A 23,243-nucleotide genomic window follows, 5' to 3' on the forward strand; every position below is an offset into this window, starting at 1 on the left:
CAGATGGGGCTGTAGGGCAGACGAGGTGGCCGAGTGGTTAAGGCGATGGACTGCTAATCCATTGTGCTCTGCACGCGTGGGTTCGAATCCCACCTTCGTCGGAAAGCCATCAGAGTCTCTTTTGATGGCCAGCATTTCTTGTAGTATAATTACACTCTCTTTCAAGACAGAGCCAGGATCCGCTAGATGGGATCATCTGACTGTTCCATTTTAACAAATATGTCAAATAAAGTGAAGTATTTTGTGCGTAATAGAAATTAGATCTTTCATGGAGTTTCCAGAGGATTGCCTTTCACTCACTCCTGGCTTATTAACCAGTTTGGATAAATAGATTGATAAGAAAGCAGCTCTTACTCCTAAAGTTTAGGCCGTCTCAAATGAATGACTGTTAACATATGTCTGCCCCACAGAGACAGATCACTTCTAATAAGTGGGTTCTCTATATGTCACTGATTGCAGACATACTATCTAGAGCTATCGGTATGGTCTTGAATGCGAAAACTCTTATTTTCTCATATGAAAATGTAGTTTTTCATACTTCCAAAAAAAGTGCCTTAAGCATGGTCTTCAATGTGTGCGCGCACGTGGACATTCATATGCAACTACGTTTCCATACAGAGTCTCAAAATCATAGATATATTCATACCTCAGTAAGAATACATGTTGCAATTTACATCCTGTGTGCAGACTGGCCTTGTAGCTCAGTGGCAGAGCACTGGTCTTGTAAACCAGGGGTCATGAGTTCAAGCCTCATCAGGGCCTTTTTACATGAGTCTTTCTGTATGTTGTTTTCAAGTCATTCTTCCCTGGAGTCACACCTTGCTTTAGGATTGCTTATTGCCAAGCTTCCCTTTCCTGCTTTCATATTATCAAGAAAATATCATGAAGATCATTGAATTATACATTATTGCCTCACCCCTTCCGATCGCCTGACGAACGCCTGACAAACGCCATTCTCACCCTGCCGGGCAAAGCCAAATAAGCCATGCATATTTACAGTTCCTTTGAAAGGCAGAGCGAGGACTAGGACCTCTGTTCCGACTGAATCTGCATCCACAGAAAGGATGTTATAAGGCCCTACAAATTTCACCAAGGAGATGTGAAAGTCTTCCCCCATAAAATACTTTTTTTCCCAGATACCCCGGCTCTTAGGCAAATGAGGTTACTCCTCAAAACCCCACCCCCACTCACCATAAATATCCTTCTCTCCTGCTGTCCATTCAAATGATACAAGGTATCTTGTACATAGAGAGAAAGGGAGAATAGGCAGACTTGCTTCAAAGATTTGGTGACCTTGGATGGGTGGGTTGAATGAAGAAGTGAACCTGGTTTCTGGCAAAGGAGTATCGAGATGAAGATGAGGAAAAGTGAACATGGACCACATTCATAGGTTAGAGAAATACATTTAATAGGTTGAATGGTTTTGAAAAGTGAACTTCGAGCAGTAATTGTTGGTTTTTAAACTGCAAAGAAATTAAAAATGAATGTGGGATTGGAGGCACACTCTGAGCAGAAAAGCACCATAAGCTGCTATGGTGCAACTCAAGATGGTGAATAGAACCTTTAATATGATGATGCTCTTCTTTTGCTAGTTTTTTCGAGTCACCTTTTATTGTAAGTAGCTGATACAGCATTTTTTGCAGCTCTTCAGTTTATGGTTATCATGTGAGAACACTGTTTTCATCATATTTATTATTCTACAAATGTATTTTTAAATGCACTGATGTGGTGTTTGCATGAAATGCAAGATGGCACATCATGGAATGTTTAAACTGAGCATCGCGGAGGATATGTGATATTTGGCACCCAGAGGAGTAGGACACGTAGATCCTATAAGAAGTAAAGACTCTCTCAAGGGCCGTCCATACTCTGAGTTTAAAGTTTACTTTTTGTGAAATGGTTTATGAAAAACAACACGGCTGCTACAGGTGAGGCTCGAACTCACAACCTCGGCATGGCTCAGTGCAAGTACTGCTGTATAAGTACCGCGCGCTAACCGATTGCGCGACTGGAGCTCTCTCTTTTCACATCTCCCCAGGTGAGCCATCTACAGCTGACCAAGTAGATGACAGACACTGCTCCATCATTCACTGTGCAAGATCGACTCACATGCTAGCATGTTATCATGACTATTAAAAATACAGTCCAAACGGAATAGATTCTATAATTGTCCTATAACATATGCTCTGTCTATTCAAAACCCCATAGAATTATATCTTGACAGTTCTGACAAAGTCTAGGGGAATCTTATGAATATTTGCAATTAGCACATAGTAAGAATTTCCCAAAAATGAAATGTAGGTCCCTGATTGGGGGAAGACGTGGAATGTGAGATCTTGCCTCAGCTGTTTTTTTCTTTTTTAGGTACAGTATATTGACACTTCAGTACCTTTTGTGAAGCAAGGTTTCAGATGGGGCTGTAGGGCAGACGAGGTGGCCGAGTGGTTAAGGCGATGGACTGCTAATCCATTGTGCTCTGCACGCGTGGGTTCGAATCCCACCTTCGTCGGAAAGCCATCAGAGTCTCTTTTGATGGCCAGCATTTCTTGTAGTATAATTACACTCTCTTTCAAGACAGAGCCAGGATCCGCTAGATGGGATCATCTGACTGTTCCATTTTAACAAGTATGTCAAATAAAGTGAAGTATTTTGTGCGTAATAGAAATTAGATCTTTCATGGAGTTTCCAGAGGATTGCCTTTCACTCACTCCTGGCTTATTAACCAGTTTGGATAAATAGATTGATAAGAAAGCAGCTCTTACTCCTAAAGTTTAGGCCGTCTCAAATGAATGACTGTTAACATATGTCTGCCCCACAGAGACAGATCACTTCTGATAAGTGGGTTCTCTATATGTCACTGATTGCAGACATACTATCTAGAGCTATCGGTATGGTCTTGAATGCGAAAACTCTTATTTTCTCATATGAAAATGTAGTTTTTCATACTTCCAAAAAAAGTGCCTTAAGCATGGTCTTCAATGTGTGCGCGCACGTGGACATTCATATGCAACTACGTTTCCATACAGAGTCTCAAAATCATAGATATATTCATACCTCAGTAAGAATACATGTTGCAATTTACATCCTGTGTGCAGACTGGCCTTGTAGCTCAGTGGCAGAGCACTGGTCTTGTAAACCAGGGGTCATGAGTTCAAGCCTCATCAGGGCCTTTTTACATGAGTCTTTCTGTATGTTGTTTTCAAGTCATTCTTCCCTGGAGTCACACCTTGCTTTAGGATTGCTTATTGCCAAGCTTCCCTTTCCTGCTTTCATATTATCAAGAAAATATCATGAAGATCATTGAATTATACATTATTGCCTCACCCCTTCCGATCGCCTGACGAACGCCTGACAAACGCCATTCTCACCCTGCCGGGCAAAGCCAAATAAGCCATGCATATTTACAGTTCCTTTGAAAGGCAGAGCGAGGACTAGGACCTCTGTTCCGACTGAATCTGCATCCACAGAAAGGATGTTATAAGGCCCTACAAATTTCACCAAGGAGATGTGAAAGTCTTCCCCCATAAAATACTTTTTTTCCCAGATACCCCGGCTCTTAGGCAAATGAGGTTACTCCTCAAAACCCCACCCCCACTCACCATAAATATCCTTCTCTCCTGCTGTCCATTCAAATGATACAAGGTATCTTGTACATAGAGAGAAAGGGAGAATAGGCAGACTTGCTTCAAAGATTTGGTGACTTTGGATGGGTGGGTTGAATGAAGAAGTGAACCTGGTTTCTGGGAAAGGAGTATCGAGATGAAGATGAGGAAAAGTGAACATGGACCACATTCATAGGTTAGAGAAATACATTTAATAGGTTGAATGGTTTTGAAAAGTGAACTTCGAGCAGTAATTGTTGGTTTTTAAACTGCAAAGAAATTAAAAATGAATGTGGGATTGGAGGCACACTCTGAACAGAAAGGCACCATAAGCTGCTATGGTGCAACTCAAGATGGTGAATAGAACCTTTAATATGATGATGCTCTTCTTTTGCTAGTTTTTTCGAGTCACCTTTTATTGTAAGTAGCTGATACAGCATTTTTTGCAGCTCTTCAGTTTATGGTTATCATGTGAGAACACAGTTTTCATCATATTTATTATTCTACAAATGTATTTTTAAATGCACTGATGTGGTGTTTGCATGAAATGCAAGATGGCACATCATGGAATGTTTAAACTGAGCATCGCGGAGGATATGTGATATTTGGCACCCAGAGGAGTAGGACACGTAGATCCTATAAGAAGTAAAGACTCTCTAGCAAGGGCCGTCCATACTCTGAGTTTAAACTTTACTTTTTGTGAAATGGTTTATGAAAAACAACACGGCTGCTCCAGGTGAGGCTCGAACTCACAACCTCGGCATGGCTCAGTGCAAGTACTGCTGTATAAGTACCGCGCGCTAACCGATTGCGCCACTGGAGCTCTCTCTTTGCACATCTCCCCAGGTGAGCCATCTACAGCTGACCAAGTAGATGACAGACACTGCTCCATCATTCACTGTGCAAGATCGACTCACATGCTAGCATGTTATCATGACTATTAAAAATACAGTCCAAACGGAATAGATTCTATAATTGTCCTATAACATATGCTCTGTCTATTCAAAACCCCATAGAATTATATCTTGACAGTTCTGACAAAGTCTAGGGGAATCTTATGAATATTTGTAATTAGCACATAGTAAGAATTTCCCAAAAATGAAATGTAGGTCCCTGATTGGGGGAAGACGTGGAATGTGAGATCTTGCCTCAGCTGTTTTTTTCTTTTTTAGGTACAGTATATTGACACTTCAGTACCTTTTGTGAAACAAGGTTTCAGATGGGGCTGTAGGGCAGACGAGGTGGCCGAGTGGTTAAGGCGATGGACTGCTAATCCATTGTGCTCTGCACGCGTGGGTTCAAATCCCACCTTCGTCGGAAAGCCATCAGAGTCTCTTTTGATGGCCAGCATTTCTTGTAGTATAATTACACTCTCTTTCAAGACAGAGCCAGGATCCGCTAGATGGGATCATCTGACTGTTCCATTTTAACAAATATGTCAAATAAAGTGAAGTATTTTGTGCGTAATAGAAATTAGATCTTTCATGGAGTTTCCAGAGGATTGCCTTTCACTCACTCCTGGCTTATTAACCAGTTTGGATAAATAGATTGATAAGAAAGCAGCTCTTACTCCTAAAGTTTAGGCCGTCTCAAATGAATGACTGTTAACATATGTCTGCCCCACAGAGACAGATCACTTCTAATAAGTGGGTTCTCTATATGTCACTGATTACAGACATACTAACTAGAGCTATCGGTATGGTCTTGAATGCGAAAACTCTTATTTTCTCATATGAAAATGTAGTTTTTCATACTTCCAAAAAAAGTGCCTTAAGCATGGTCTTCAATGTGTGCGCGCACGTGGACATTCATATGCAACTACGTTTCCATACAGAGTCTCAAAATCATAGATATATTCATACCTCAGTAAGAATACATGTTGCAATTTACATCCTGCGTGCAGACTGGCCTTGTAGCTCAGTGGCAGAGCACTGGTCTTGAAAACCAGGGGTCATGAGTTCAAGTCTCATCAGGGCCTTTTTACATGAGTCTTTCTGTATGTTGTTTTCAAGTCATTCTTCCCTGGAGTCACACCTTGCTTTAGGATTGCTTATTGCCAAGCTTCCCTTTCCTGCTTTCATATTATCAAGAAAATATCATGAAGATCATTGAATTATAAATTATTGCATCACCCCTTCCGATCGCCTGACGAACGCCTGACAAACGCCATTCTCACCCTGCCGGGCAAGCCCTGCCGGGCAAAGCCAAATAAGCCATGCAAATTTACAGTTCCTTTGAAAGGCAGAGCGAGGACTAGGACCTCTGTTCCGACTGAATCTGCATCCACAGAAAGGATGTTATAAGGCCCTACAAATTTCACCAAGGAGATGTGAAAGTCTTCCCCCATAAAATACTTTTTTTCCCAGATACCCCGGCTCTTAGGCAAATGAGGTTACTCCTCAAAACCCCACCCCCACTCACCATAAATATCCTTCTCTCCTGCTGTCCATTCAAATGATACAAGGTATCTTGTACATAGAGAGAAAGGGAGAATAGGAAGACTTGCTTCAAAGATTGGTGACCTTGGATGGGTGGGTTGAATGAAGAAGTGAACCTGGTTTCTGGGAAAGGAGTATCGAGATGAAGATGAGGAAAAGTGAACATGGACCACATTCATAGGTTAGAGAAATACATTTAATAGGTTGAATGGTTTTGAAAAGTGAACTTCGAGCAGTAATTGTTGGTTTTTAAACTGCAAAGAAATTAAAAATGAATGTGGGATTGGAGGCACACTCTGAACAGAAAGGCACCATAAGCTGCTATGGTGCAACTCAAGATGGTGAATAGAACCTTTAATATGATGATGCTCTTCTTTTGCTAGTTTTTTCGAGTCACCTTTTATTGTAAGTAGCTGATACAGCATTTTTTGCAGCTCTTCAGTTTATGGTTATCATGTGAGAACACTGTTTTCATCATATTTATTATTCTACAAATGTATTTTTAAATGCACTGATGTGGTGTTTGCATGAAATGCAAGATGGCACATCATGGAATGTTTAAACTGAGCATCGCGGAGGATATGTGATATTTGGCACCCAGAGGAGTAGGACACGTAGATCCTATAAGAAGTAAAGACTCTCTAGCAAGGGCCGTCCATACTCTGAGTTTAAACTTTACTTTTTGTGAAATGGTTTATGAAAAACAACACGGCTGCTCCAGGTGAGGCTCGAACTCACAACCTCGGCATGGCTCAGTGCAAGTACTGCTGTATAAGTACCGCGCGCTAACCGATTGCGCCACTGGAGCTCTCTCTTTGCACATCTCCCCAGGTGAGCCATCTACAGCTGACCAAGTAGATGACAGACACTGCTCCATCATTCACTGTGCAAGATCGACTCACATGCTAGCATGTTATCATGACTATTAAAAATACAGTCCAAACGGAATAGATTCTATAATTGTCCTATAACATATGCTCTGTCTATTCAAAACCCCATAGAATTATATCTTGACAGTTCTGACAAAGTCTAGGGGAATCTTATGAATATTTGTAATTAGCACATAGTAAGAATTTCCCAAAAATGAAATGTAGGTCCCTGATTGGGGGAAGACGTGGAATGTGAGATCTTGCCTCAGCTGTTTTTTTCTTTTTTAGGTACAGTATATTGACACTTCAGTACCTTTTGTGAAACAAGGTTTCAGATGGGGCTGTAGGGCAGACGAGGTGGCCGAGTGGTTAAGGCGATGGACTGCTAATCCATTGTGCTCTGCACGCGTGGGTTCAAATCCCACCTTCGTCGGAAAGCCATCAGAGTCTCTTTTGATGGCCAGCATTTCTTGTAGTATAATTACACTCTCTTTCAAGACAGAGCCAGGATCCGCTAGATGGGATCATCTGACTGTTCCATTTTAACAAATATGTCAAATAAAGTGAAGTATTTTGTGCGTAATAGAAATTAGATCTTTCATGGAGTTTCCAGAGGATTGCCTTTCACTCACTCCTGGCTTATTAACCAGTTTGGATAAATAGATTGATAAGAAAGCAGCTCTTACTCCTAAAGTTTAGGCCGTCTCAAATGAATGACTGTTAACATATGTCTGCCCCACAGAGACAGATCACTTCTAATAAGTGGGTTCTCTATATGTCACTGATTACAGACATACTAACTAGAGCTATCGGTATGGTCTTGAATGCGAAAACTCTTATTTTCTCATATGAAAATGTAGTTTTTCATACTTCCAAAAAAAGTGCCTTAAGCATGGTCTTCAATGTGTGCGCGCACGTGGACATTCATATGCAACTACGTTTCCATACAGAGTCTCAAAATCATAGATATATTCATACCTCAGTAAGAATACATGTTGCAATTTACATATTGCGTGCAGACTGGCCTTGTAGCTCAGTGGCAGAGCACTGGTCTTGAAAACCAGGGGTCATGAGTTCAAGCCTCATCAGGGCCTTTTTACATGAGTCTTTCTGTATGTTGTTTTCAAGTCATTCTTCCCTGGAGTCACACCTTGCTTTAGGATTGCTTATTGCCAAGCTTCCCTTTCCTGCTTTCATATTATCAAGAAAATATCATGAAGATCATTGAATTATAAATTATTGCATCACCCCTTCCGATCGCCTGACGAACGCCTGACAAACGCCATTCTCACCCTGCCGGGCAAGCCCTGCCGGGCAAAGCCAAATAAGCCATGCATATTTACAGTTCCTTTGAAAGACAGAGCGAGGACTAGGACCTCTGTTCCGACTGAATCTGCATCCACAGAAAGGATGTTATAAGGCCCTACAAATTTCACCAAGGAGATGTGAAAGTCTTCCCCCATAAAATACTTTTTTTCCCAGATACCCCGGCTCTTAGGCAAATGAGGTTACTCCTCAAAACCCCACCCCCACTCACCATAAATATCCTTCTCTCCTGCTGTCCATTCAAATGATACAAGGTATCTTGTACATAGAGAGAAAGGGAGAATAGGCAGACTTGCTTCAAAGATTTGGTGACCTTGGATGGGTGGGTTGAATGAAGAAGTGAACCTGGTTTCTGGGAAAGGAGTATCGAGATGAAGATGAGGAAAAGTGAACATGGACCACATTCATAGGTTAGAGAAATACATTTAATAGGTTGAATGGTTTTGAAAAGTGAACTTCGAGCAGTAATTGTTGGTTTTTAAACTGCAAAGAAATTAAAAATGAATGTGGGATTGGAGGCACACTCTGAGCAGAAAAGCACCATAAGCTGCTATGGTGCAACTCAAGATGGTGAATAGAACCTTTAATATGATGATGCTCTTCTTTTGCTAGTTTTTTCGAGTCACCTTTTATTATAAGTAGCTGATACAGCATTTTTTGCAGCTCTTCAGTTTATGGTTATCATGTGAGAACACTGTTTTCATCATATTTATTATTCTACAAATGTATTTTTAAATGCACTGATGTGGTGTTTGCATGAAATGCAAGATGGCACATCATGGAATGTTTAAACTGAGCATCGCGGAGGATATGTGATATTTGGCACCCAGAGGAGTAGGACACGTAGATCCTATAAGAAGTAAAGACTCTCTAGCAAGGGCCGTCCATACTCTGAGTTTAAACTTTACTTTTTGTGAAATGGTTTATGAAAAACAACACGGCTGCTCCAGGTGAGGCTCGAACTCACAACCTCGGCATGGCTCAGTGCAAGTACTGCTGTATAAGTACCGCGCGCTAACCGATTGCGCCACTGGAGCTCTCTCTTTTCACATCTCCCCAGGTGAGCCATCTACAGCTGACCAAGTAGATGACAGACACTGCTCCATCATTCACTGTGCAAGATCGACTCACATGCTAGCATGTTATCATGACTATTAAAAATACAGTCCAAACGGAATAGATTCTATAATTGTCCTATAACATATGCTCTGTCTATTCAAAACCCCATAGAATTATATCTTGACAGTTCTGACAAAGTCTAGGGGAATCTTATGAATATTTGTAATTAGCACATAGTAAGAATTTCCCAAAAATGAAATGTAGGTCCCTGATTGGGGGAAGACGTGGAATGTGAGATCTTGCCTCAGCTGTTTTTTTCTTTTTTAGGTACAGTATATTGACACTTCAGTACCTTTTGTGAAGCAAGGTTTCAGATGGGGCTGTAGGGCAGACGAGGTGGCCGAGTGGTTAAGGCGATGGACTGCTAATCCATTGTGCTCTGCACGCGTGGGTTCGAATCCCACCTTCGTCGGAAAGCCATCAGAGTCTCTTTTGATGGCCAGCATTTCTTGTAGTATAATTACACTCTCTTTCAAGACAGAGCCAGGATCCGCTAGATGGGATCATCTGACTGTTCCATTTTAACAAATATGTCAAATAAAGTGAAGTATTTTGTGCGTAATAGAAATTAGATCTTTCATGGAGTTTCCAGAGGATTGCCTTTCACTCACTCCTGGCTTATTAACCAGTTTGGATAAATAGATTGATAAGAAAGCAGCTCTTACTCCTAAAGTTTAGGCCGTCTCAAATGAATGACTGTTAACATATGTCTGCCCCACAGAGACAGATCACTTCTAATAAGTGGGTTCTCTATATGTCACTGATTGCAGACATACTAACTAGAGCTATCGGTATGGTCTTGAATGCGAAAACTCTTATTTTCTCATATGAAAATGTAGTTTTTCATACTTCCAAAAAAAGTGCCTTAAGCATGGTCTTCAATGTGTGCGCGCACGTGGACATTCATATGCAACTACGTTTCCATACAGAGTCTCAAAATCATAGATATATTCATACCTCAGTAAGAATACATGTTGCAATTTACATCCTGCGTGCAGACTGGCCTTGTAGCTCAGTGGCAGAGCACTGGTCTTGTAAACCAGGGGTCATGAGTTCAAGCCTCATCAGGGCCTTTTTACATGAGTCTTTCTGTATGTTGTTTTCAAGTCATTCTTCCCTGGAGTCACACCTTGCTTTAGGATTGCTTATTGCCAAGCTTCCCTTTCCTGCTTTCATATTATCAAGAAAATATCATGAAGATCATTGAATTATAAATTATTGCATCACCCCTTCCGATCGCCTGACGAACGCCTGACGAACGCCATTCTCACCCTGCCGGGCAAGCCCTGCCGGGCAAAGCCAAATAAGCCATGCATATTTACAGTTCCTTTGAAAGGCAGAGCGAGGACTAGGACCTCTGTTCCGACTGAATCTGCATCCACAGAAAGGATGTTATAAGGCCCTACAAATTTCACCAAGGAGATGTGAAAGTCTTCCCCCATAAAATACTTTTTTTCCCAGATACCCCGGCTCTTAGGCAAATGAGGTTACTCCTCAAAACCCCACCCCCACTCACCATAAATATCCTTCTCTCCTGCTGTCCATTCAAATGATACAAGGTATCTTGTACATAGAGAGAAAGGGAGAATAGGCAGACTTGCTTCAAAGATTTGGTGACCTTGGATGGGTGGGTTAAATGAAGAAGTGAACCTGGTTTCTGGCAAAGGAGTATCGAGATGAAGATGAGGAAAAGTGAACATGGACCACATTCATAGGTTAGAGAAATACATTTAATAGGTTGAATGGTTTTGAAAAGTGAACTTCGAGCAGTAATTGTTGGTTTTTAAACTGCAAAGAAATTAAAAATGAATGTGGGATTGGAAGCACACTCTGAGCAGAAAAGCACCATAAGCTGCTATGGTGCAACTCAAGATGGTGAATAGAACCTTTAATATGATGATGCTCTTCTTTTGCTAGTTTTTTCGAGTCACCTTTTATTGTAAGTAGCTGATACAGCATTTTTTGCAGCTCTTCAGTTTATGGTTATCATGTGAGAACACTGTTTTCATCATATTTATTATTCTACAAATGTATTTTTAAATGCACTGATGTGGTGTTTGCATGAAATGCAAGATGGCACATCATGGAATGTTTAAACTGAGCATCGCGGAGGATATGTGATATTTGGCACCCAGAGGAGTAGGACACGTAGATCCTATAAGAAGTAAAGACTCTCTCAAGGGCCGTCCATACTCTGAGTTTAAACTTTACTTTTTGTGAAATGGTTTATGAAAAACAACACGGCTGCTACAGGTGAGGCTCGAACTCACAACCTCGGCATGGCTCAGTGCAAGTACTGCTGTATAAGTACCGCGCGCTAACCGATTGCGCCACTGGAGCTCTCTCTTTTCACATCTCCCCAGGTGAGCCATCTACAGCTGACCAAGTAGATGACAGACACTGCTCCATCATTCACTGTGCAAGATCGACTCACATGCTAGCATGTTATCATGACTATTAAAAATACAGTCCAAACGGAATAGATTCTATAATTGTCCTATAACATATGCTCTGTCTATTCAAAACCCCATAGAATTATATCTTGACAGTTCTGACAAAGTCTAGGGGAATCTTATGAATATTTGTAATTAGCACATAGTAAGAATTTCCCAAAAATGAAATGTAGGTCCCTGATTGGGGGAAGACGTGGAATGTGAGATCTTGCCTCAGCTGTTTTTTTCTTTTTTAGGTACAGTATATTGACACTTCAGTACCTTTTGTGAAGCAAGGTTTCAGATGGGGCTGTAGGGCAGACGAGGTGGCCGAGTGGTTAAGGCGATGGACTGCTAATCCATTGTGCTCTGCACGCGTGGGTTCGAATCCCACCTTCGTCGGAAAGCCATCAGAGTCTCTTTTGATGGCCAGCATTTCTTGTAGTATAATTACACTCTCTTTCAAGACAGAGCCAGGATCCGCTAGATGGGATCATCTGACTGTTCCATTTTAACAAATATGTCAAATAAAGTGAAGTATTTTGTGCGTAATAGAAATTAGATCTTTCATGGAGTTTCCAGAGGATTGCCTTTCACTCACTCCTGGCTTATTAACCAGTTTGGATAAATAGATTGATAAGAAAGCAGCTCTTACTCCTAAAGTTTAGGCCGTCTCAAATGAATGACTGTTAACATATGTCTGCCCACAGAGACAGATCACTTCTAATAAGTGGGTTCTCTATATGTCACTGATTGCAGACATACTATCTAGAGCTATCGGTATGGTCTTGAATGCGAAAACTCTTATTTTCTCATATGAAAATGTAGTTTTTCATACTTCCAAAAAAAGTGCCTTAAGCATGGTCTTCAATGTGTGCGCGCACGTGGACATTCATATGCAACTACGTTTCCATACAGAGTCTCAAAATCATAGATATATTCATACCTCAGTAAGAATACATGTTGCAATTTACATCCTGCGTGCAGACTGGCCTTGTAGCTCAGTGGCAGAGCACTGGTCTTGTAAACCAGGGGTCATGAGTTCAAGCCTCATCAGGGCCTTTTTACATGAGTCTTTCTGTATGTTGTTTTCAAGTCATTCTTCCCTGGAGTCACACCTTGCTTTAGGATTGCTTATTGCCAAGCTTCCCTTTCCTGCTTTCATATTATCAAGAAAATATCATGAAGATCATTGAATTATACATTATTGCCTCACCCCTTCCGATCGCCTGACGAACGCCTGACAAACGCCATTCTCACCCTGCCGGGCAAAGCCAAATAAGCCATGCATATTTACAGTTCCTTTGAAAGGCAGAGCGAGGACTAGGACCTCTGTTCCGACTGAATCTGCATCCACAGAAAGGATGTTATAAGGCCCTACAAATTTCACCAAGGAGATGTGAAAGTCTTCCCCCATAAAATACTTTTTTTCCCAGATACCCCGGCTCTTAGGCAAATGAGGTTACTCCTCAAAACCCCACCCCCACTCACCATAAATATCCTTCTCTCCTGCTGTCCATTCAAATGATACAAGGTATCTTGTACATAGAGAGAAAGGGAGAATAGGCAGACTTGCTTCAAAGATTTGGTGACCTTGGATGGGTGGGTTGAATGAAGAAGTGAACCTGGTTTCTGGCAAAGGAGTATCGAGATGAAGATGAGGAAAAGTGAACATGGACCACATTCATAGGTTAGAGAAATACATTTAATAGGTTGAATGGTTTTGAAAAGTGAACTTCGAGCAGTAATTGTTGGTTTTTAAACTGCAAAGAAATTAAAAATGAATGTGGGATTGGAGGCACACTCTGAGCAGAAAAGCACCATAAGCTGCTATGGTGCAACTCAAGATGGTGAATAGAACCTTTAATATGATGATGCTCTTCTTTTGCTAGTTTTTTCGAGTCACCTTTTATTGTAAGTAGCTGATACAGCATTTTTTGCAGCTCTTCAGTTTATGGTTATCATGTGAGAACACTGTTTTCATCATATTTATTATTCTACAAATGTATTTTTAAATGCACTGATGTGGTGTTTGCATGAAATGCAAGATGGCACATCATGGAATGTTTAAACTGAGCATCGCGGAGGATATGTGATATTTGGCACCCAGAGGAGTAGGACACGTAGATCCTATAAGAAGTAAAGACTCTCTCAAGGGCCGTCCATACTCTGAGTTTAAAGTTTACTTTTTGTGAAATGGTTTATGAAAAACAACACGGCTGCTACAGGTGAGGCTCGAACTCACAACCTCGGCATGGCTCAGTGCAAGTACTGCTGTATAAGTACCGCGCGCTAACCGATTGCGCGACTGGAGCTCTCTCTTTTCACATCTCCCCAGGTGAGCCATCTACAGCTGACCAAGTAGATGACAGACACTGCTCCATCATTCACTGTGCAAGATCGACTCACATGCTAGCATGTTATCATGACTATTAAAAATACAGTCCAAACGGAATAGATTCTATAATTGTCCTATAACATATGCTCTGTCTATTCAAAACCCCATAGAATTATATCTTGACAGTTCTGACAAAGTCTAGGGGAATCTTATGAATATTTGCAATTAGCACATAGTAAGAATTTCCCAAAAATGAAATGTAGGTCCCTGATTGGGGGAAGACGTGGAATGTGAGATCTTGCCTCAGCTGTTTTTTTCTTTTTTAGGTACAGTATATTGACACTTCAGTACCTTTTGTGAAGCAAGGTTTCAGATGGGGCTGTAGGGCAGACGAGGTGGCCGAGTGGTTAAGGCGATGGACTGCTAATCCATTGTGCTCTGCACGCGTGGGTTCGAATCCCACCTTCGTCGGAAAGCCATCAGAGTCTCTTTTGATGGCCAGCATTTCTTGTAGTATAATTACACTCTCTTTCAAGACAGAGCCAGGATCCGCTAGATGGGATCATCTGACTGTTCCATTTTAACAAGTATGTCAAATAAAGTGAAGTATTTTGTGCGTAATAGAAATTAGATCTTTCATGGAGTTTCCAGAGGATTGCCTTTCACTCACTCCTGGCTTATTAACCAGTTTGGATAAATAGATTGATAAGAAAGCAGCTCTTACTCCTAAAGTTTAGGCCGTCTCAAATGAATGACTGTTAACATATGTCTGCCCCACAGAGACAGATCACTTCTGATAAGTGGGTTCTCTATATGTCACTGATTGCAGACATACTATCTAGAGCTATCGGTATGGTCTTGAATGCGAAAACTCTTATTTTCTCATATGAAAATGTAGTTTTTCATACTTCCAAAAAAAGTGCCTTAAGCATGGTCTTCAATGTGTGCGCGCACGTGGACATTCATATGCAACTACGTTTCCATACAGAGTCTCAAAATCATAGATATATTCATACCTCAGTAAGAATACATGTTGCAATTTACATCCTGTGTGCAGACTGGCCTTGTAGCTCAGTGGCAGAGCACTGGTCTTGTAAACCAGGGGTCATGAGTTCAAGCCTCATCAGGGCCTTTTTACATGAGTCTTTCTGTATGTTGTTTTCAAGTCATTCTTCCCTGGAGTCACACCTTGCTTTAGGATTGCTTATTGCCAAGCTTCCCTTTCCTGCTTTCATATTATCAAGAAAATATCATGAAGATCATTGAATTATACATTATTGCCTCACCCCTTCCGATCGCCTGACGAACGCCTGACAAACGCCATTCTCACCCTGCCGGGCAAAGCCAAATAAGCCATGCATATTTACAGTTCCTTTGAAAGGCAGAGCGAGGACTAGGACCTCTGTTCCGACTGAATCTGCATCCACAGAAAGGATGTTATAAGGCCCTACAAATTTCACCAAGGAGATGTGAAAGTCTTCCCCCATAAAATACTTTTTTTCCCAGATACCCCGGCTCTTAGGCAAATGAGGTTACTCCTCAAAACCCCACCCCCACTCACCATAAATATCCTTCTCTCCTGCTGTCCATTCAAATGATACAAGGTATCTTGTACATAGAGAGAAAGGGAGAATAGGCAGACTTGCTTCAAAGATTTGGTGACTTTGGATGGGTGGGTTGAATGAAGAAGTGAACCTGGTTTCTGGGAAAGGAGTATCGAGATGAAGATGAGGAAAAGTGAACATGGACCACATTCATAGGTTAGAGAAATACATTTAATAGGTTGAATGGTTTTGAAAAGTGAACTTCGAGCAGTAATTGTTGGTTTTTAAACTGCAAAGAAATTAAAAATGAATGTGGGATTGGAGGCACACTCTGAACAGAAAGGCACCATAAGCTGCTATGGTGCAACTCAAGATGGTGAATAGAACCTTTAATATGATGATGCTCTTCTTTTGCTAGTTTTTTCGAGTCACCTTTTATTGTAAGTAGCTGATACAGCATTTTTTGCAGCTCTTCAGTTTATGGTTATCATGTGAGAACACAGTTTTCATCATATTTATTATTCTATAAATGTATTTTTAAATGCACTGATGTGGTGTTTGCATGAAATGCAAGATGGCACATCATGGAATGTTTAAACTGAGCATCGCGGAGGATATGTGATATTTGGCACCCAGAGGAGTAGGACACGTAGATCCTATAAGAAGTAAAGACTCTCTAGCAAGGGCCGTCCATACTCTGAGTTTAAACTTTACTTTTTGTGAAATGGTTTATGAAAAACAACACGGCTGCTCCAGGTGAGGCTCGAACTCACAACCTCGGCATGGCTCAGTGCAAGTACTGCTGTATAAGTACCGCGCGCTAACCGATTGCGCCACTGGAGCTCTCTCTTTGCACATCTCCCCAGGTGAGCCATCTACAGCTGACCAAGTAGATGACAGACACTGCTCCATCATTCACTGTGCAAGATCGACTCACATGCTAGCATGTTATCATGACTATTAAAAATACAGTCCAAACGGAATAGATTCTATAATTGTCCTATAACATATGCTCTGTCTATTCAAAACCCCATAGAATTATATCTTGACAGTTCTGACAAAGTCTAGGGGAATCTTATGAATATTTGTAATTAGCACATAGTAAGAATTTCCCAAAAATGAAATGTAGGTCCCTGATTGGGGGAAGACGTGGAATGTGAGATCTTGCCTCAGCTGTTTTTTTCTTTTTTAGGTACAGTATATTGACACTTCAGTACCTTTTGTGAAACAAGGTTTCAGATGGGGCTGTAGGGCAGACGAGGTGGCCGAGTGGTTAAGGCGATGGACTGCTAATCCATTGTGCTCTGCACGCGTGGGTTCAAATCCCACCTTCGTCGGAAAGCCATCAGAGTCTCTTTTGATGGCCAGCATTTCTTGTAGTATAATTACACTCTCTTTCAAGACAGAGCCAGGATCCGCTAGATGGGATCATCTGACTGTTCCATTTTAACAAATATGTCAAATAAAGTGAAGTATTTTGTGCGTAATAGAAATTAGATCTTTCATGGAGTTTCCAGAGGATTGCCTTTCACTCACTCCTGGCTTATTAACCAGTTTGGATAAATAGATTGATAAGAAAGCAGCTCTTACTCCTAAAGTTTAGGCCGTCTCAAATGAATGACTGTTAACATATGTCTGCCCCACAGAGACAGATCACTTCTAATAAGTGGGTTCTCTATATGTCACTGATTACAGACATACTAACTAGAGCTATCGGTATGGTCTTGAATGCGAAAACTCTTATTTTCTCATATGAAAATGTAGTTTTTCATACTTCCAAAAAAAGTGCCTTAAGCATGGTCTTCAATGTGTGCGCGCACGTGGACATTCATATGCAACTACGTTTCCATACAGAGTCTCAAAATCATAGATATATTCATACCTCAGTAAGAATACATGTTGCAATTTACATCCTGCGTGCAGACTGGCCTTGTAGCTCAGTGGCAGAGCACTGGTCTTGAAAACCAGGGGTCATGAGTTCAAGTCTCATCAGGGCCTTTTTACATGAGTCTTTCTGTATGTTGTTTTCAAGTCATTCTTCCCTGGAGTCACACCTTGCTTTAGGATTGCTTATTGCCAAGCTTCCCTTTCCTGCTTTCATATTATCAAGAAAATATCATGAAGATCATTGAATTATAAATTATTGCATCACCCCTTCCGATCGCCTGACGAACGCCTGACAAACGCCATTCTCACCCTGCCGGGCAAGCCCTGCCGGGCAAAGCCAAATAAGCCATGCAAATTTACAGTTCCTTTGAAAGGCAGAGCGAGGACTAGGACCTCTGTTCCGACTGAATCTGCATCCACAGAAAGGATGTTATAAGGCCCTACAAATTTCACCAAGGAGATGTGAAAGTCTTCCCCCATAAAATACTTTTTTTCCCAGATACCCCGGCTCTTAGGCAAATGAGGTTACTCCTCAAAACCCCACCCCCACTCACCATAAATATCCTTCTCTCCTGCTGTCCATTCAAATGATACAAGGTATCTTGTACATAGAGAGAAAGGGAGAATAGGAAGACTTGCTTCAAAGATTGGTGACCTTGGATGGGTGGGTTGAATGAAGAAGTGAACCTGGTTTCTGGGAAAGGAGTATCGAGATGAAGATGAGGAAAAGTGAACATGGACCACATTCATAGGTTAGAGAAATACATTTAATAGGTTGAATGGTTTTGAAAAGTGAACTTCGAGCAGTAATTGTTGGTTTTTAAACTGCAAAGAAATTAAAAATGAATGTGGGATTGGAGGCACACTCTGAACAGAAAGGCACCATAAGCTGCTATGGTGCAACTCAAGATGGTGAATAGAACCTTTAATATGATGATGCTCTTCTTTTGCTAGTTTTTTCGAGTCACCTTTTATTGTAAGTAGCTGATACAGCATTTTTTGCAGCTCTTCAGTTTATGGTTATCATGTGAGAACACTGTTTTCATCATATTTATTATTCTACAAATGTATTTTTAAATGCACTGATGTGGTGTTTGCATGAAATGCAAGATGGCACATCATGGAATGTTTAAACTGAGCATCGCGGAGGATATGTGATATTTGGCACCCAGAGGAGTAGGACACGTAGATCCTATAAGAAGTAAAGACTCTCTAGCAAGGGCCGTCCATACTCTGAGTTTAAACTTTACTTTTTGTGAAATGGTTTATGAAAAACAACACGGCTGCTCCAGGTGAGGCTCGAACTCACAACCTCGGCATGGCTCAGTGCAAGTACTGCTGTATAAGTACCGCGCGCTAACCGATTGCGCCACTGGAGCTCTCTCTTTGCACATCTCCCCAGGTGAGCCATCTACAGCTGACCAAGTAGATGACAGACACTGCTCCATCATTCACTGTGCAAGATCGACTCACATGCTAGCATGTTATCATGACTATTAAAAATACAGTCCAAACGGAATAGATTCTATAATTGTCCTATAACATATGCTCTGTCTATTCAAAACCCCATAGAATTATATCTTGACAGTTCTGACAAAGTCTAGGGGAATCTTATGAATATTTGTAATTAGCACATAGTAAGAATTTCCCAAAAATGAAATGTAGGTCCCTGATTGGGGGAAGACGTGGAATGTGAGATCTTGCCTCAGCTGTTTTTTTCTTTTTTAGGTACAGTATATTGACACTTCAGTACCTTTTGTGAAACAAGGTTTCAGATGGGGCTGTAGGGCAGACGAGGTGGCCGAGTGGTTAAGGCGATGGACTGCTAATCCATTGTGCTCTGCACGCGTGGGTTCAAATCCCACCTTCGTCGGAAAGCCATCAGAGTCTCTTTTGATGGCCAGCATTTCTTGTAGTATAATTACACTCTCTTTCAAGACAGAGCCAGGATCCGCTAGATGGGATCATCTGACTGTTCCATTTTAACAAATATGTCAAATAAAGTGAAGTATTTTGTGCGTAATAGAAATTAGATCTTTCATGGAGTTTCCAGAGGATTGCCTTTCACTCACTCCTGGCTTATTAACCAGTTTGGATAAATAGATTGATAAGAAAGCAGCTCTTACTCCTAAAGTTTAGGCCGTCTCAAATGAATGACTGTTAACATATGTCTGCCCCACAGAGACAGATCACTTCTAATAAGTGGGTTCTCTATATGTCACTGATTACAGACATACTAACTAGAGCTATCGGTATGGTCTTGAATGCGAAAACTCTTATTTTCTCATATGAAAATGTAGTTTTTCATACTTCCAAAAAAAGTGCCTTAAGCATGGTCTTCAATGTGTGCGCGCACGTGGACATTCATATGCAACTACGTTTCCATACAGAGTCTCAAAATCATAGATATATTCATACCTCAGTAAGAATACATGTTGCAATTTACATCCTGCGTGCAGACTGGCCTTGTAGCTCAGTGGCAGAGCACTGGTCTTGAAAACCAGGGGTCATGAGTTCAAGCCTCATCAGGGCCTTTTTACATGAGTCTTTCTGTATGTTGTTTTCAAGTCATTCTTCCCTGGAGTCACACCTTGCTTTAGGATTGCTTATTGCCAAGCTTCCCTTTCCTGCTTTCATATTATCAAGAAAATATCATGAAGATCATTGAATTATAAATTATTGCATCACCCCTTCCGATCGCCTGACGAACGCCTGACAAACGCCATTCTCACCCTGCCGGGCAAGCCCTGCCGGGCAAAGCCAAATAAGCCATGCATATTTACAGTTCCTTTGAAAGGCAGAGCGAGGACTAGGACCTCTGTTCCGACTGAATCTGCTTCCACAGAAAGGATGTTATAAGGCCCTACAAATTTCACCAAGGAGATGTGAAAGTCTTCCCCCATAAAATACTTTTTTTCCCAGATACCCCGGCTCTTAGGCAAATGAGGTTACTCCTCAAAACCCCACCCCCACTCACCATAAATATCCTTCTCTCCTGCTGTCCATTCAAATGATACAAGGTATCTTGTACATAGAGAGAAAGGGAGAATAGGCAGACTTGCTTCAAAGATTTGGTGACCTTGGATGGGTGGGTTGAATGAAGAAGTGAACCTGGTTTCTGGGAAAGGAGTATCGAGATGAAGATGAGGAAAAGTGAACATGGACCACATTCATAGGTTAGAGAAATACATTTAATAGGTTGAATGGTTTTGAAAAGTGAACTTCGAGCAGTAATTGTTGGTTTTTAAACTGCAAAGAAATTAAAAATGAATGTGGGATTGGAGGCACACTCTGAGCAGAAAAGCACCATAAGCTGCTATGGTGCAACTCAAGATGGTGAATAGAACCTTTAATATGATGATGCTCTTCTTTTGCTAGTTTTTTCGAGTCACCTTTTATTATAAGTAGCTGATACAGCATTTTTTGCAGCTCTTCAGTTTATGGTTATCATGTGAGAACACTGTTTTCATCATATTTATTATTCTACAAATGTATTTTTAAATGCACTGATGTGGTGTTTGCATGAAATGCAAGATGGCACATCATGGAATGTTTAAACTGAGCATCGCGGAGGATATGTGATATTTGGCACCCAGAGGAGTAGGACACGTAGATCCTATAAGAAGTAAAGACTCTCTAGCAAGGGCCGTCCATACTCTGAGTTTAAACTTTACTTTTTGTGAAATGGTTTATGAAAAACAACACGGCTGCTCCAGGTGAGGCTCGAACTCACAACCTCGGCATGGCTCAGTGCAAGTACTGCTGTATAAGTACCGCGCGCTAACCGATTGCGCCACTGGAGCTCTCTCTTTTCACATCTCCCCAGGTGAGCCATCTACAGCTGACCAAGTAGATGACAGACACTGCTCCATCATTCACTGTGCAAGATCGACTCACATGCTAGCATGTTATCATGACTATTAAAAATACAGTCCAAACGGAATAGATTCTATAATTGTCCTATAACATATGCTCTGTCTATTCAAAACCCCATAGAATTATATCTTGACAGTTCTGACAAAGTCTAGGGGAATCTTATGAATATTTGTAATTAGCACATAGTAAGAATTTCCCAAAAATGAAATGTAGGTCCCTGATTGGGGGAAGACGTGGAATGTGAGATCTTGCCTCAGCTGTTTTTTTCTTTTTTAGGTACAGTATATTGACACTTCAGTACCTTTTGTGAAGCAAGGTTTCAGATGGGGCTGTAGGGCAGACGAGGTGGCCGAGTGGTTAAGGCGATGGACTGCTAATCCATTGTGCTCTGCACGCGTGGGTTCGAATCCCACCTTCGTCGGAAAGCCATCAGAGTCTCTTTTGATGGCCAGCATTTCTTGTAGTATAATTACACTCTCTTTCAAGACAGAGCCAGGATCCGCTAGATGGGATCATCTGACTGTTCCATTTTAACAAATATGTCAAATAAAGTGAAGTATTTTGTGCGTAATAGAAATTAGATCTTTCATGGAGTTTCCAGAGGATTGCCTTTCACTCACTCCTGGCTTATTAACCAGTTTGGATAAATAGATTGATAAGAAAGCAGCTCTTACTCCTAAAGTTTAGGCCGTCTCAAATGAATGACTGTTAACATATGTCTGCCCCACAGAGACAGATCACTTCTAATAAGTGGGTTCTCTATATGTCACTGATTGCAGACATACTAACTAGAGCTATCGGTATGGTCTTGAATGCGAAAACTCTTATTTTCTCATATGAAAATGTAGTTTTTCATACTTCCAAAAAAAGTGCCTTAAGCATGGTCTTCAATGTGTGCGCGCACGTGGACATTCATATGCAACTACGTTTCCATACAGAGTCTCAAAATCATAGATATATTCATACCTCAGTAAGAATACATGTTGCAATTTACATCCTGCGTGCAGACTGGCCTTGTAGCTCAGTGGCAGAGCACTGGTCTTGTAAACCAGGGGTCATGAGTTCAAGCCTCATCAGGGCCTTTTTACATGAGTCTTTCTGTATGTTGTTTTCAAGTCATTCTTCCCTGGAGTCACACCTTGCTTTAGGATTGCTTATTGCCAAGCTTCCCTTTCCTGCTTTCATATTATCAAGAAAATATCATGAAGATCATTGAATTATACATTATTGCCTCACCCCTTCCGATCGCCTGACGAACGCCTGACAAACGCCATTCTCACCCTGCCGGGCAAAGCCAAATAAGCCATGCATATTTACAGTTCCTTTGAAAGGCAGAGCGAGGACTAGGACCTCTGTTCCGACTGAATCTGCATCCACAGAAAGGATGTTATAAGGCCCTACAAATTTCACCAAGGAGATGTGAAAGTCTTCCCCCATAAAATACTTTTTTTCCCAGATACCCCGGCTCTTAGGCAAATGAGGTTACTCCTCAAAACCCCACCCCCACTCACCATAAATATCCTTCTCTCCTGCTGTCCATTCAAATGATACAAGGTATCTTGTACATAGAGAGAAAGGGAGAATAGGCAGACTTGCTTCAAAGATTTGGTGACCTTGGATGGGTGGGTTGAATGAAGAAGTGAACCTGGTTTCTGGCAAAGGAGTATCGAGATGAAGATGAGGAAAAGTGAACATGGACCACATTCATAGGTTAGAGAAATACATTTAATAGGTTGAATGGTTTTGAAAAGTGAACTTCGAGCAGTAATTGTTGGTTTTTAAACTGCAAAGAAATTAAAAATGAATGTGGGA

The 23,243-nt window shown here is 41.2% G+C and overlaps 26 non-coding genes across 26 annotated transcripts; 20 read left to right on the forward strand and 6 right to left on the reverse strand.

Annotated features, from left to right (window-relative positions):
• Positions 1-19: 19 nt before the first annotated feature.
• TRNAS-GCU (transfer RNA serine (anticodon GCU)) lies at positions 20-101 on the forward strand. Its single transcript has one exon. It is a non-coding gene; the product is annotated as a tRNA-Ser (tRNA).
• A 589-nt stretch (positions 102-690) lies between these two features.
• On the forward strand, positions 691-762 carry TRNAT-UGU (transfer RNA threonine (anticodon UGU)). The gene has a single exon. It is a non-coding gene; the product is annotated as a tRNA-Thr (tRNA).
• A 1,665-nt stretch (positions 763-2,427) lies between these two features.
• TRNAS-GCU (transfer RNA serine (anticodon GCU)) lies at positions 2,428-2,509 on the forward strand. The gene has a single exon. It is a non-coding gene; the product is annotated as a tRNA-Ser (tRNA).
• A 589-nt stretch (positions 2,510-3,098) lies between these two features.
• Positions 3,099-3,170, forward strand: TRNAT-UGU (transfer RNA threonine (anticodon UGU)). The gene has a single exon. It is a non-coding gene; the product is annotated as a tRNA-Thr (tRNA).
• A 1,160-nt stretch (positions 3,171-4,330) lies between these two features.
• TRNAI-UAU (transfer RNA isoleucine (anticodon UAU)) lies at positions 4,331-4,425 on the reverse strand. The gene is made up of 2 exons: positions 4,388-4,425; positions 4,331-4,366 (listed from the first exon to the last, which is right to left on the reverse strand). It is a non-coding gene; the product is annotated as a tRNA-Ile (tRNA).
• Positions 4,426-4,837: 412 nt separating this feature from the next.
• On the forward strand, positions 4,838-4,919 carry TRNAS-GCU (transfer RNA serine (anticodon GCU)). The gene has a single exon. It is a non-coding gene; the product is annotated as a tRNA-Ser (tRNA).
• Positions 4,920-5,508: 589 nt separating this feature from the next.
• TRNAS-UGA (transfer RNA serine (anticodon UGA)) lies at positions 5,509-5,580 on the forward strand. The gene has a single exon. It is a non-coding gene; the product is annotated as a tRNA-Ser (tRNA).
• A 1,173-nt stretch (positions 5,581-6,753) lies between these two features.
• TRNAI-UAU (transfer RNA isoleucine (anticodon UAU)) lies at positions 6,754-6,848 on the reverse strand. Its single transcript has 2 exons — positions 6,811-6,848; positions 6,754-6,789 (listed from the first exon to the last, which is right to left on the reverse strand). It is a non-coding gene; the product is annotated as a tRNA-Ile (tRNA).
• A 412-nt stretch (positions 6,849-7,260) lies between these two features.
• Positions 7,261-7,342, forward strand: TRNAS-GCU (transfer RNA serine (anticodon GCU)). The gene has a single exon. It is a non-coding gene; the product is annotated as a tRNA-Ser (tRNA).
• Positions 7,343-7,931: 589 nt separating this feature from the next.
• Positions 7,932-8,003, forward strand: TRNAS-UGA (transfer RNA serine (anticodon UGA)). The gene has a single exon. It is a non-coding gene; the product is annotated as a tRNA-Ser (tRNA).
• A 1,174-nt stretch (positions 8,004-9,177) lies between these two features.
• TRNAI-UAU (transfer RNA isoleucine (anticodon UAU)) lies at positions 9,178-9,272 on the reverse strand. The gene is made up of 2 exons: positions 9,235-9,272; positions 9,178-9,213 (listed from the first exon to the last, which is right to left on the reverse strand). It is a non-coding gene; the product is annotated as a tRNA-Ile (tRNA).
• Positions 9,273-9,684: 412 nt separating this feature from the next.
• TRNAS-GCU (transfer RNA serine (anticodon GCU)) lies at positions 9,685-9,766 on the forward strand. The gene has a single exon. It is a non-coding gene; the product is annotated as a tRNA-Ser (tRNA).
• A 589-nt stretch (positions 9,767-10,355) lies between these two features.
• Positions 10,356-10,427, forward strand: TRNAT-UGU (transfer RNA threonine (anticodon UGU)). The gene has a single exon. It is a non-coding gene; the product is annotated as a tRNA-Thr (tRNA).
• A 1,679-nt stretch (positions 10,428-12,106) lies between these two features.
• On the forward strand, positions 12,107-12,188 carry TRNAS-GCU (transfer RNA serine (anticodon GCU)). Its single transcript has one exon. It is a non-coding gene; the product is annotated as a tRNA-Ser (tRNA).
• Positions 12,189-12,776: 588 nt separating this feature from the next.
• Positions 12,777-12,848, forward strand: TRNAT-UGU (transfer RNA threonine (anticodon UGU)). The gene has a single exon. It is a non-coding gene; the product is annotated as a tRNA-Thr (tRNA).
• Positions 12,849-14,513: 1,665 nt separating this feature from the next.
• Positions 14,514-14,595, forward strand: TRNAS-GCU (transfer RNA serine (anticodon GCU)). Its single transcript has one exon. It is a non-coding gene; the product is annotated as a tRNA-Ser (tRNA).
• Positions 14,596-15,184: 589 nt separating this feature from the next.
• On the forward strand, positions 15,185-15,256 carry TRNAT-UGU (transfer RNA threonine (anticodon UGU)). Its single transcript has one exon. It is a non-coding gene; the product is annotated as a tRNA-Thr (tRNA).
• Positions 15,257-16,416: 1,160 nt separating this feature from the next.
• Positions 16,417-16,511, reverse strand: TRNAI-UAU (transfer RNA isoleucine (anticodon UAU)). Its single transcript has 2 exons — positions 16,474-16,511; positions 16,417-16,452 (listed from the first exon to the last, which is right to left on the reverse strand). It is a non-coding gene; the product is annotated as a tRNA-Ile (tRNA).
• A 412-nt stretch (positions 16,512-16,923) lies between these two features.
• TRNAS-GCU (transfer RNA serine (anticodon GCU)) lies at positions 16,924-17,005 on the forward strand. Its single transcript has one exon. It is a non-coding gene; the product is annotated as a tRNA-Ser (tRNA).
• Positions 17,006-17,594: 589 nt separating this feature from the next.
• Positions 17,595-17,666, forward strand: TRNAS-UGA (transfer RNA serine (anticodon UGA)). Its single transcript has one exon. It is a non-coding gene; the product is annotated as a tRNA-Ser (tRNA).
• A 1,173-nt stretch (positions 17,667-18,839) lies between these two features.
• Positions 18,840-18,934, reverse strand: TRNAI-UAU (transfer RNA isoleucine (anticodon UAU)). The gene is made up of 2 exons: positions 18,897-18,934; positions 18,840-18,875 (listed from the first exon to the last, which is right to left on the reverse strand). It is a non-coding gene; the product is annotated as a tRNA-Ile (tRNA).
• A 412-nt stretch (positions 18,935-19,346) lies between these two features.
• TRNAS-GCU (transfer RNA serine (anticodon GCU)) lies at positions 19,347-19,428 on the forward strand. Its single transcript has one exon. It is a non-coding gene; the product is annotated as a tRNA-Ser (tRNA).
• A 589-nt stretch (positions 19,429-20,017) lies between these two features.
• TRNAS-UGA (transfer RNA serine (anticodon UGA)) lies at positions 20,018-20,089 on the forward strand. Its single transcript has one exon. It is a non-coding gene; the product is annotated as a tRNA-Ser (tRNA).
• A 1,174-nt stretch (positions 20,090-21,263) lies between these two features.
• Positions 21,264-21,358, reverse strand: TRNAI-UAU (transfer RNA isoleucine (anticodon UAU)). Its single transcript has 2 exons — positions 21,321-21,358; positions 21,264-21,299 (listed from the first exon to the last, which is right to left on the reverse strand). It is a non-coding gene; the product is annotated as a tRNA-Ile (tRNA).
• Positions 21,359-21,770: 412 nt separating this feature from the next.
• TRNAS-GCU (transfer RNA serine (anticodon GCU)) lies at positions 21,771-21,852 on the forward strand. Its single transcript has one exon. It is a non-coding gene; the product is annotated as a tRNA-Ser (tRNA).
• Positions 21,853-22,441: 589 nt separating this feature from the next.
• Positions 22,442-22,513, forward strand: TRNAT-UGU (transfer RNA threonine (anticodon UGU)). Its single transcript has one exon. It is a non-coding gene; the product is annotated as a tRNA-Thr (tRNA).
• The last annotated feature ends 730 nt before the right edge of the window (positions 22,514-23,243 follow it).

Source organism: Triturus cristatus, chromosome 12, assembly GCF_964204655.1.
Source record: "Triturus cristatus chromosome 12, aTriCri1.1, whole genome shotgun sequence".
Classification (NCBI taxonomy): Eukaryota; Metazoa; Chordata; class Amphibia; order Caudata; family Salamandridae; genus Triturus; species Triturus cristatus.